The sequence below is a fragment of the Artemia franciscana genome, chromosome 17 (assembly GCF_032884065.1).
Source record: "Artemia franciscana chromosome 17, ASM3288406v1, whole genome shotgun sequence".
In the NCBI taxonomy this organism is placed as follows: Eukaryota; Metazoa; Arthropoda; class Branchiopoda; order Anostraca; family Artemiidae; genus Artemia; species Artemia franciscana.
In genome coordinates this window covers 23,412,445-23,425,810 of record NC_088879.1, presented here as the reverse complement: position 1 = coordinate 23,425,810, position 13,366 = coordinate 23,412,445, and the positions used below count along the sequence as shown (strand labels likewise).

Sequence of the window (13,366 nt, the reverse complement as noted above, 5' to 3'; positions counted from 1 at the left end):
TTCCGTCTTTTTAAAAAAAAGTTTGGGCTTTATATTTGCACATTTCGGGAGTGGGGAAGAAAGAACAGTGGGTGTGCATGCAAAATGTGTTAGGTACACTAATTTTGCGTATTATGAAATAAGAAATTAACAGTCCAAAAACTTCCCCCCTCCCCATGTGTGCAAATATATAGCGCAAATTATATATTTCCCGTATATTCTACACTTGCCTTCGTTTTGTCTCACGCTAAACTGAAAGAAATTAACGAAGAAACCGGGTTTGTCTCGAGTTTCAAGCAGCAAAAACTTGAGTATGCGTATAATACACAATTAAAAAGCCAGTCTTCTCCTACGGAAAATAATAGCTCAAATAAAATTATAGAGCAACCCACGGCCCATAGTAATTAAAAAAAAACAATCTATTTAAAGATGGTGTTTCAAAATTGCTATTTGTAGCTCAGTGAGAAATAGTAACTATTATTACTATTGCTCGTAACTGAAAAAAGGTCATCTTAAAGACAAATTTAAATAGATTCTCAAAAAAAGCGCTTGAAACCATTTGAAAATGGAGTCAGATGGATATGAAAATACACAAATGGAATTGTGGAAGCCCGATTCGTAAAAATTGCAATCCCCCCTTTTGAACCAGAAGGAAACTCATTTATTGAATGAATGTTCGTTTAAGTTTCGTTTTAAGTTTCGCTGTTCCTTTTAAGTTTTAATGTTACTCCTTACTTTCAGTTGAAAAAAAAACTTGTTTTATTTATTTAGTTACAATAATCAAACGAGTCAAACTCAAAATCAGCAGAAATTAACATGAATAGGGGCTTACAATTCCTATGCCCTCTCAAGGAAAGAACATAATTTGCACTTTACTGAATTTTTTTTTATTGGTTTCACTTTTACAAATTTAATTAATACAAAACTATTACTATTTTAAGAAATAAATATCAGTATGTGTATATTAAACTGATAAGTCATATTTATTTATATTTTTTGAAGCAATCAAATAAAAACCAAGTTTTTTTCCAACTGAAAGTACGGAGCAATATTAAAATTTAAAAGGAACAGAAATTATTACGTATATGAGGCGGGTATTATGCTGATGATTTAAGCATCCTTGATGAAAGTGGTAGCAAAATAAATGAACTGTTAGGGGGTTTTGCGAGTTCAGAGTGCTAGAATAGGTCTGAAAATTGATGTTAAGAAAACTAAGGCACTAAGGCTTGGAATAAGTGAAGATAAAAAGGTGAGGTTTGGGTCAGAGAATTGGGACATAATTCAAATTTTTTTGTTAAGAGCGAGGTGGTTTGGAGGAGTAACCCCCCTAATATACGTAAGATTTTGTTCGTTTTTAGTTTTAATGTTGCTTTTTTCTTTCGTTAAAAAAATATTTAATTTCTGATCGTTGTTTAAATAATTCCAGGAAATCTGGACTCCAGATTTCCTTAACTTAATTATTCCAGATTAAGGAGCAACACTAAACCTCTTTTAAGTGACCAAAGACATTTGAGAGAAATTAGCCTCCACCCAAGCCCCCTTTTCCCTAAAGTCATCTGAACAAGACATTGGGATTCGTTTGAGTACTTATATATTGTACGACAAACGCTCAACAAGTGAAGTTGGGTTAATCTTAAGTTGAAGTTGAGTTAATTGCGGTCAGGCTATTGCTTCTGAAGAGAGACAAAAGATTTTTGGTGATTTCTGGAGACTAAGTAAGGATACGGAGAAAATATTTGACTTGAAAACAACTAAGACCGTTCCAACTGAGACTAAAACCAAGAAGAAAGCGGAGACGCACAGGAGTTGCACACTGCGATATAATTTTGTCGTTAAAACGAAAACAGTCCGGATTTGCAAGAACTTTTATTTGGCTACTCATGATATTTCAGAGGGAAGAGTTTTTTTTACGCACATTCAAATGTTGCTACAACAGGAGTGCCAAATCCAAAGGCAGTACAGGTACCTCAAAATGAAACTAGTAACGAGGACATTGAACTAGTGATAAAGCATATTGAATCTTTCCCGTGCGTTGAATCGCATTATACCCCAGCCAAGTCTACCAGAAGATTCTTGGAGGCAAATCTAAACTTTCGCAAAATGTATTAACTGTATCAGGAATACTGCAGGAAACTAGCAAGAAATGATGTTAGTGAGTTCAAGCATCGTGAGATCTTTAAACCTCAGTTTAATTTGTCATTTCATATTCCGAAAACAGATCGATGTGATGTATGCAAGGAAAACGTGTAAGTGAAGAAAACATAACTGAAATGGATCAGGAAATAAAAGACAAGTATGAGGCTCACGGGATAAGTAAAATTGAGACCAAGATTGAACGTGACGTGGACAAGTCAAACCTATCTATTCCTCTACTTTGTTTTGATTGGAGAATTTTTTTCCGCTGCCCCGGGGTAATGTTTCTTTATTTTTCTATAAAAGGAAGATTACTACATTCAACCTCACGGCAATTCTTTCATTCCAGAGAAGGACTGGAGAAGAAAAAATTAATGAAGTATATTGTTGCATTTGTTCCGAGTTTGAGGCTTGACGTGGAGCAACCGAAATAGCTAGTGGACTAGTGGCCATACTGGGAAAAGTTCTTGATACTTACCCTGATATCTGTCAGTTAATTACTTAGTCGGACTCATGTGTGTCGCGGAACCGAAACTCAATTATAAGCTTCGCCATCCAAGATGTTCTAAGAGAATTTCCACGCTTAGAAAAAGTGGTTATGAAGTATTGTGAACCAGGTCATTCGACTATACAGGAAGTTGATGCTGTACATAGCACTATTGAGCGGGGGCTAAAGCACCTTTATTTGTTTTCTCCACTACATCTATTGAGGAAGTTACTGAAAGTAAGAAAGATGCGTCCTTTTAATGTCTTGCAAATGACCAAGTCAAAGTTCTTTGACTTTCAGAAGGCAGTAAAGCTGTTCAAGTATTCGTTGGTACCGTATTCAAAGGTAAAACAACTTGAGTTCTGTCAGGATAACGCTAAGACAGTTTGGCTCAAAACTTTTCTCTGGAGACTTGCAAAAGGCTACTATATCACAAGAACGTACTTCGGTTAAAAAGTGTCCCAACACTTCGGATGTCCATGTTGTTGAACATCTTGTTTCGCCCAAACTTTATCAATGCAGTTATCCAAATACAGTTATCCAAACTGTATATCCTGAAGTTCATCCCCAACCAAGACCAGAAGTATTTTGAAACCAAGATTGAACAGTACTACAAGGCCAAGAAGGATTTGGAAGCCTCTCCGTCTCTGCAAAATTCATTCTGTCATTTTTTAAATTTTTATTATTTTTCAAATAGAATTGCTGCATCAGAACTCGTTTGTCGTATCTTCATGGTGAAAAGAATAGGCAGCCCTCGCCATTTTGTCGTATCTAAGTTTACTAAAATTTCGGTAAGGTCGGATTGTCGTATCTATATTTCATTCCAAGTTTTGACAATGAAATCTTCACCTTTTCCATCTCATATTCGGGAGACCTTCCTAGTTATTTTTTTTTCGTGATGTATTTGCAAAGAAAATTGGTTGTACCGTGTAAGTTCCAGCAAAGGTGAAATTTTAGTCATTTTTCTCGGAATTTTGAAAACCGTAGTTACAACAAAACCGCTCTCAGGGGACGAGCTGCTTTTTTTTACATCTAAATTTACATTGAAAATTAAGAAATAATATTAAATAGCTAGGACATCTTACTGATGGCCTTACAAAACATACAATTTTGTCCTGAATGCAATAGTATTTCAAAATATTCTTTAGAGATGTTTTAGATAAGTAAAACTGAAAAGAAAAACTCACAGCAATTATGTTCCATCACAAAAAAATCGCTAATTTGTGCCACTAGGTGTTTATGTGGCTACCCTACTACAGGTTCAATACTCCGTACCAGACGCTGTATCCTGCTTGGCCCAGAATCCGTTTAATTCTGATTGGCCGTAGTGCAGTAGGCTATATGAGAGCTATGATGGTTCTTTGTGCTTCACAGCCTCAATTTTAGGTGATATGTCTGCTGCAGCCTAATCTCTATTAGAATGAAATTTTTACTTCAAGAAGAAGGACAGGTTTATCAATCTTTTACTACTGTACTCTACATACAAGGGCCCAGACCTAATTGCTTTTTTCTATTTGGTGGGCTATTCCTTCTGATTTTTCGACATTTTGGACTGTGAGTTACCATAGTAGAACCATACTAGCCTAGCTCTCCTTTACTTTGTTGACAATTGCAAACTAAGTTATTTGATCATTCCTTTCTAATCCTATCCTGGCAAAAAGTCTTACTCTAACATTCCTAAAATCCCAAATTGGCAGCAGCAGCAAACACACATGTGTGAATTTTCAAAAATTCTGCCTTTCTCAAACTAGTTTTAAGAGGCTTTTGAAAATCACTAACAGAACGGCCCACAAATCTTGCTAGTTTGAATATCCTTCTCTAGTGAATATCCTTCTCTAAAAAAAACAAAAAAAAAACAAAAAACAACTAGAACCATTCAGAATAGGATACATATCTGTTATTGAAAATAAAGTCCCGACACAATTATTTTTTTTTTCGACAAGAGGGCCAAAAATCCGACAATATCGGAAAAATCCGCAATAGTGAAAGCGCTGGTTCGGATAATCCTCTCAGTACTATCTAAATAAAACACTGAATTATATCTTCTTGCTTACTTTCCGTACTCTACATTTTTAAAGCAACTGTGGTTAATTTCGCCTATTTTTATTTTTGTTTCGCTTTTAGTACTTCATTTTTGCTTGTCTTCTCGTTTAGATATATTTCAAGTTTTGTTTCGAGTCTTTTGTGGCGAAACGATCTTAGTGGTCTATAGTCAAACAATAAAAAACTACGTTTTTTTGGTGAAAGGATGGTGGGATTGAATTCCCCTGGCCTGGCGCGGGTCCTTCAAATCCTTCAAATTCCTTGTTCTGTAAGATATATCAGAAAAACATTTAACGCAAATTTGGAGATTTCGGGGGGGGGGGAGAGGCTGGACCCCACCCCCTGCGTACGTGCCAGCCCATTTCCCCTGCTCACCATTTTGGAATTGTGTTTCATCTGTTACTGATTACTATATTGCTATATATTACTATATTACTATTACTATAAAAATAGATACTGATTTGCTGATTGCCGTACCAAAGCACGGTGTTATGAGGCAAGCACGGTAGAAAAATGTGTCTGTTTACTTCACATAAATTATTTACCTTTTTAGGTGCAGAATTCTCACCGTACTCTAGAAGAAGCACAACTTCAAAAAAGAAGGACAATGTCAATAGAAGTTGGAAATGGTAGTTGGATGTTATTTAAGAGAGAAGATGAGACTCAGCGACATCCAATGTGGTCCCAATGGCTGACAAAATAGGATACAAGGTAATAGCCATTAATCTGGAAAACAAATTTGCATTATTTCTTTGATAACAGTTGAGGAATATTGGGTCTCTTGGATAGAAGCAGGGGTATGAAATTTTTGGAAACTTGATTGAATGCTGAAACTAAATTAAATATGGTTGTCTGGCAATTATCTATTTCTTTTTTAGCATATTATTTGCAGTTGTTAGCATCGTTCTGTGCTATTCTCTTTCTAAGGAGTCTTTTTCTTTTGGAGTTATACTAGGGATTAGGGAGAGGCTACCAATTTTCGTGTCACGGGTGTTTAACAAATATTTCTTACTTAGAATTTTGTACTTAGAACATTTTTCTTACTTACAGACTGAGGACAAATTTGTACAATCTATTCTTGAGTTAAATCCTAATATCGGAAAAAGGGTGAATTTGCCATTTATCCTTGAGTTAACTGGCGCTATTTGATTTCCAGACCCTTCTCTCTAACGAATGCAAGTCTCAAAAGCCGCCCATTAAAACTAAAATGTAAAACAACTAGTATAATAGTTCTTGGGAATTTGCAATTAATAGCGTAATCGTTTATGTGAACTCGTTCTTTGTCTTTCAGTCAGGAAAATTATATATATAATAGAAGAAATTTCTTTTTGCTGATAGAAGTTTAAATGAGAATTATAAAAAGGGGAATTTAAAGGAGGAATAAGCTAAATTGGTATATTAGTGGCAATTTTAAAATTTGATTACGTGTTTGTTCATCTATAGATAGTCGATCAGTTAGAGCAGAATAATGTAACTTTGCTTACGCTTCAAATTTTCAATTGTTTAAAATTTCTTCTTTAACTAAAAAGAAGATATAAGCAAATGCAAACGTTAAGATAAAATTTATTTTAGATATGATTCACAAGCTTGGATGAGCCGAATTTTTATTCAGAAGTAAAACCAAAACCAGAACAACATATAAAAGGCTTATAAACGCTTCCATATGTAAAACAGGCAAGGGAATGCAACGTCATTTAATAAAAACAATCAATAAAAAGTTTGAGAACACCTATTTAAATTTTAGGTCATATTATATGGGGCAAATAATTTCCTTCATGAAAAAGAAAAGACTGTAAACTTGAAAATGGGTCAGGGGTACAAGCGTAAAAAGGAGGAATCTTTTTTTGATAATTTTCTCCATGGCAAAAGGGACACTTCTTTTCGTATCTTGAAGTCAAGCAGCTTATCTTAAAGTCAAGCAGCATATCTTGAGGTGAAGAGGCTATTCTTTGAATAGAATTAATTTAATTGGCTTCCTTTGAAATCTGGTGGTGCCCAACTGGAGAAGCATATTCAAGATACAGATGGACAAAGGAGTATCTCTAGTGAATGAATATGTTTTATTCAAAATTAATAAGCAACTAGACTACAGAAAATAGTCCTTATGCACTTGATAACTCTCCCAACTCCTTAAGCCCCATATAGCTTATCATTTAATATAACTTCCATCCATTCTTTCCTCATATACCACACCCAAAAATTTCCTTCCTCTGTCGAATGAATTCCTTACAAACAAACATTTAATTATTCTACGAAATTCCTTCTTTTACTTTCCTACATTCGGTTCACTATTTAGTGCTTCTTCTTCAATCCTTTTATTTCCTGCCACAGAAGAAAGAAAATCAATGGCAATCAGTGTAAGATGTTTTAAGCTCGTTTCTTTTAGCAGTATGTTGTTTATTTGTCTACATTTGTTGTTTGTTTAACCGGCACTTTGCCTTCCTTACACAAATGACAATATAATTTCGTAGTTATTTTGGAGGTGGCTCTCGACATACATCTAAATTTTCATGTTGAAAGACACCGGAGATGCTGTTCTTCACAAATTCCAAGCCTTATGTTTGCAAGAGTATCTGCATTGTGCTTGTCCTTTCTTTGCTTCGTGTTGACTGTCAGCTTATCATACTGAAATTATTGCTATAGATTAAACGATCCCATGGATTCAAGTCTAATTCGGATCTCTAGACGAGTAAGAGGAATGAAAGGTGGATTTACTGACACGGGCCTTAATTGAAGAAAATATCCAAAGAGAACAAAGTTGGAATTTCCCATTGGGAAACTATTAGATTTAATCACGTCCATTGCAAATGAATATACATCAGAATCAGAGACGAAACCTTGCTTATTTCATCTATAATGACATTTTTTTTTCGTCCAAGTTTTTCTCTTAATTATCAGCAATCGTTTGATGGATAACGATGCATACTTTGCAGTTCTCTGCTAGTCAACCTGCACACTTAAACACCGATGAATGGTAACACCCTTTATACTATGAGCGGCAATCCAGTTGGGGCCATAACAAAAACTGGAAAATCCCCGTCGCTAATTCCCGACAAATGAACCTTCTAAGTACACTAATTATTCATGACTTCACAGTTCCTCCAAATCCAGACACTATCAGTGTGATGGGCTTGTCATTATTGCATTTTTTTAGGTTGCCTATTATTATCTCAACAATTTTCTTCTGATCTAAATTAAGTAAATTTAAGTCATTTGACAATTGATTTTAATAGAAGTGACGTAGCCCATCTGCCCAGACCTTTGTACGCATTATTCACTTCTTCCCATGTCTCATCAATTTCTAACTTTTTACCTTTTGTCATGCAGTGTGTTATATAGTTTGGCAACTTGGAGCCGATATGACCAATAATTGAACATCATTATTGCCTTTTTTTAGGTTGCCTATAATTCTGTCGACAATTATCTTCTGATCCAAATTGAGGGAATTGAAGTCATTTGACAACTGACTTAAATATAAATGACGTAACTCATCTTCCCAGACCTTTGTACGGATTATTCACTTCTTCCCATGTCTCATCAATTTCTAACTTTTCACCTTTCGTCATGCAGTCTGTTATATAGTTTGGCAACTTGGAGCCGATATGACCAATAATTGAACTCTTAGAAGAGTGAGGAATGCCGAATCTGTAATCACTAATCCATAAGCCTGAATTTCTTTTGAATTTCCCTTGGCAGTATTTGCTGCAGCGGTGCATCTGGTGATTAACAATAAGTTTGTGCAGGATCGGACTCGATAGTTTATAAAGAAAATGGCATGTGGTAAAGCTATCAATGTACCGTGTAACTTCATCCAGTGATGATTTTCTAGCGACTTGTACAGATTCTACCCAGAGAGTGTAATGCACATGTGGTGCACCACTCGTTTGGTATTCAGTTCGTCAATAGTAGTCCTTGATTTTACCAAAGACGGGATTCAACTTTGCATAGGATAGGTCGTTGAATACGGCTCTCAATTTCTTTTAAAAATTTATGACCACAGACACAATGACTATTGCTGTTAATTCAGCTGGTGTCATTTTATCGACGCCAACCACATGACTGTTGATGTCACTTGAGTCTTTTATGAAATCTGGAGAACACCATTCCGCACAAGAGGCTTTAATAAATAACAGTAATATCATAGACTTGACTTTTCCAACCAAAGCATCAAAATATTGTCGATATCTTCTCACGTTTGACTGGAGCTCTGTGTCGAAGTCGATCCAGAAAATCTTTTGCACTTTGATTAACCTAACAGTCCTAATCATGTTTGCAGCACTGTTACAAAAGTAAGAAAGGTCTTGATGCTGAAAGTTGTGAAATAGAGAGTTTGGTCTGAGCGGAACTGTCAGTGTCTACTAAGAAGACGCCTCTTGATGTAGTCAGCATTTCGCATTGAAAAATGACGGGACATGTCCCGCATATGGTCTTTGCCATAAGGGAAGAGATTTGAAAATGCTTTGATGTCCAATTACTCTTGAAACTGATCCTCCCCTAAATCATGTAATCTTTTCAATTGAAATTTATTTATTTTTATTTATTTATTTGAAAACCCGTCAATCATACGAATTGAAAAAGACGGAGCACGAACATATAAATATAAGAAAATATATAAGAACATATCAGAAGAGACATAACTAGAAAGAGACTCAAATAATAAAAGGGCAAACAAAATAGCACTAAAATGAATAAAACGAAAACAGGTCTATTGTAAAAGGAGATTATACCAATCGTGATCTACTATTTTAATATTGTGTCTTTTGATTACATTTTCAACTGCAACATGAGGGTCGGTTATGTGATACTTTTTAATGAGGATTGAGTTTCTGTACCAGGGAGGAAAACGTAGGAGGTATTTAGCAGAACGGAAGAAAAGCGCACGGATTTTAGACAATTCAGCCTTCGAAAATAGTTTCCAAAATGGTGCCAGGTACAGAATATGAGGTAAAACAGTAGCGTTATATAGGATGGCAAGGAGGGGGCGGCTAAAACGGAATTTAGCAGAGACTACGGAAGCATACGAGCCGGATATTCGTCGATTAAGGTGTTTGATCAGTAGAAGACGTCAATGCCTTAGAGACGAGCCAATAGGGACTCCGAGGTAATTTATGTGGTCAGCAGTATCGTTTTTTTATTTTTTTTTTATTTTAAGATATTTATATATAAAACACAACAAAACTTTCACACTTCGTTTAAACCAGCTCCAATTCTTTATCGTTTAAACCAGCTCCAATTTCAAGATAAACCCTTTGTTATCTTGTCAATTCTAAAAACCCTTTGTCGGGCGAGACATCTTTCAAATGCGCCGATGATAGTTTTCGGAGCTTTTTTTCAGACTGACAGAGCTGAAGACCCAGCAAAAATGTCATATTCCAGATATAAATACATTTATTAAGCAAATCATATGTCGTATCACAAATAATAAAAATTTCACTTTGAAAGTCACTGGGTTTCATCAAATCCAATGTGACCAAAACTTAACCCCCAATTTTTAGCTACCACACTTTAAAGAAAAGAGCATATTAAAATGGCATACAAAAAAGGGCCAAAAGCATGTCTGAGAATGCACTTGAAAACAACACTAAAAGCAGGAACAATAATCACAAAGAGCATTTTATTGGCTCCCTTTAGGCGCATGGCAAATTTGAATCCTTCTATATGCCGGATTATCACAGAGCATTAAGATAGATCAAGTCAACAAAAAATGTAATACCAGGAGTAACTAGTTCTGAAGATTCACCTTCACATGTCCAATTCCTAGTACTTCCACGTCTACTTCATTTTGTTCTAAGCAGGAGCCAAAAGACCCGCAACATTGTACAAAACATTCTCTCATTGCAAATAATACAAAATATCATAAAATAGGCACCATGGCATCATGTAAATACTCCCTTTTAATGAAGGGGGAAATTAAGAAGATCACTAAGCCCAGATCTACGGAATGATTAATGTTGAAAAATATGAGACAATTTTTTTGTGAAAAAATAAGAAAACTCAATCAAAATTCAGTCTTAGCTCATAAGTTTGTTTTTCAAACGAGGGTCAAATTAAATAAAACTTCTACTTTGATGTTTTTCAGAACAGAACACATTTCTAAACAACAGATAAATTTATTTTTCTAAGTCGAGCAACAGAAACATGCAACATTTTTCAGGCTGTTTATGTAATTTTATTTCCTGTACAGTATAAGTACAAGTGCTCCGAACCTTTCGTACCAAGTGGGTTGGTAATCCTGCCCTGAGGGCCTGGCGGGAATACAGCTTTCCCCGCATTTCCCTCGATACTCTTGATTGACATTTTAGTAGACAATTGGTCAGTCTCAAGGTTTTTATAGTTCTTGAAGTTATCAATAAAGTCTTTCGGTACTGACGAGTCAAGTTTTTGTATAGAGAAATGCTCTACTAAGGGTGATTTGGCATCATTTGTAAGTTTTTCCTATATTGCCCCCTTTGGTACTTCATAAGTTTGCTCTTGTCCCTTTTCTTTTTCTAATGTGACTCAATAGTCTCTCAACTCTTCTAGTGTGTATGCTTTATTGTTCCTATGCATAATATTGTTTGCTTTCAACCAAAGTCGTGCTTTGTGTATTTTTCTTAAATCAATAAGTGGTGCCCAAACATTCTTGTTATTGGTTGTTTGTCCATTGACAAGTACGACAAAACTGTCAGTGTTTAGCAATTTTTCTGGTTTTACATCTACATTTGCTTGAACATCTACAGGTAGATGTACAATTTTTCCTTTGAGAGCCTGTGTCAATTCGTTTGCTAGTCTTTATGATCCCAGGACTTGTCCAAGCATAGCAACTGTTAGATATGGTGTGACATATCTTATCATTAGCAGTTCAAATTGATTCAAATTCTTTGTGCAACCTGGAGTTTCATAAGTTTTTTCTTATCTGGCAGTTACAACTGCTTGCAGCAATAATAAGGAACTGATGGGTATTCGTCTTTTGTCTCAGTTAGTTTTATTTGCTTTTTCCCAAAGAAGTTCATAATTTCTGATTCTTCTGTAGATACCTGAGGACGCATAGGCTCCAGAAAGCTTGTAAAGTTTTTCCTCCTCAGTTTTGAAATTGCAACTTCTACAACGGATCATAATTGTGCAACACTATTTTAGCTCCTAATTGGTTTCACCTCAATAATGAGTCCCCATCTTTCTACAGCCTTTTACAAGCTTTTAACAAAGTTTGCTAGAAGAGGAAATTGTGGTGTTTATGCTCGCAAAACACGAACAAAGCTGTAATTTCCTTTACTTGGGTGACAATAAAGTGAAAGTCCCATTTTGTCAAGTTTAATTGACTGGTCTGCGCAGCAATTGGATTTATCCAAATATAATTCCACTGAATCTTCATTAATGAATCTTCTTTGTTCATCTCGGAAACTGTCCAAAAGAGCATAAGACTCATTTGAATGTCAATTGGCTCATATTTGCAGAGATCTCGATGACATTTCAATTTAATTTGGGGATTTTTGTCTGCCAACTAACTTTCGACAGTAGAATGTATTTCGATCGTCCCTCTCTAAATTTTTTTTATTCAAATCCTTTATCATATATCTTTTACAAATATCGATGAGAACTTTAATTTGTTAGTATTTCAGTCTTCATCATCAAATTTGGTAGAAGATTGTGTTTTTAAATCCTTCAGCTAACCTTTTGTGAAAAGGAGGTACAAAATTTGGAAAGCTATTCTCAGTATCATTATCTTGCTGGTTTTGTGTTGTTGTCTCGCACAAGCATCTATTACCAACTTCTACAGCTTTGTTATTACTATAGTAAAACAAATTTCCCCTTCCTCCCTCATCAGTTGGAATTTCAGCGTAAAGGTCACCAGTGTGACCACTTCTCAAACAATGGTTGACATCAAAAATTTTATACACTTACTCGAGATGATAAGCTTCATTATGCACAAAGTGTTCAATTGCATTTCCCATTGCAAGGGTAAATTCTTCAACATCAGAGAAAAAATCTGCTCTTGGTAGATTCTCTAAGATTTTAGAACACTGCTTTTGAATGTTTGCATGTAGCTTTACTAAAGAGTTCGAAGCTATGTTAATACTACGTTAGCCTTTGCTAGCAGTAGCTTAATTTCAATGGTTGAAAACGTTCTTTCATTTGTTTGCACATATCAAAGCTAGTATTTAAATTTTCTAAATGTGACTTCATATTTGCTACAGTCCTGGACCTATATGCCCACCTTTGTCAATAATTTCTTACAAATAAACTGGATTGTATGTTATTAGCCAGAGATGAATTGTGCGTGGACTGGCTTATGAAGCAGGACATATCAAAAGACTTGGCGCTGGTTTGTGCTCCGTTCTGACTTTTCTTTATTATTTTTGAAGGATAACTTTTCACTTTCTTTTATGTAGATCTTATTGCAAGCTTAGGCAGAGTTGAGCTATGTGATAATGTTTCTTCATTGTTTTTCGTCGACCTGCGGCTTCTATAAAAATTCTTATAGAATTTGATGTTTATTTTTATGTTTTCCTCCTCTGTTCCTTACTAAAAAAGTCAGTCCCTCTTTGTGTTTTCAATAAATTGTAAACAGTAACCTTTTCAATGTGATTCCTTTGATACAAATCATCTCTCCTGTATTTTGTTCTTGGTTTCCAAGAGACTTTTTTGATGTAATTTTGACGACACTTCATTATCTCTATAGATGATATTTCTCTGGATTGATATAGACTTGATGGCCTTCAGGCGATAAGTCGTCATTTTTATATT

At 35.2% G+C, this 13,366-nt stretch overlaps 1 long non-coding RNA gene across 2 annotated transcripts in view; it reads left to right on the top strand.

Annotated features, from left to right (window-relative positions):
• LOC136038024 (uncharacterized) overlaps positions 1 to 9,194 on the top strand; it is a 32,179-nt gene extending 22,985 nt beyond the window's left edge. For both annotated transcript variants that reach the window (XR_010620108.1, XR_010620109.1), the window contains exon 3: positions 5,196 to 9,194. This is a non-coding gene — a long non-coding RNA (uncharacterized LOC136038024). The remainder of the gene's footprint in view (positions 1 to 5,195) is intronic.
• Positions 9,195 to 13,366: the final 4,172 nt, after the last annotated feature.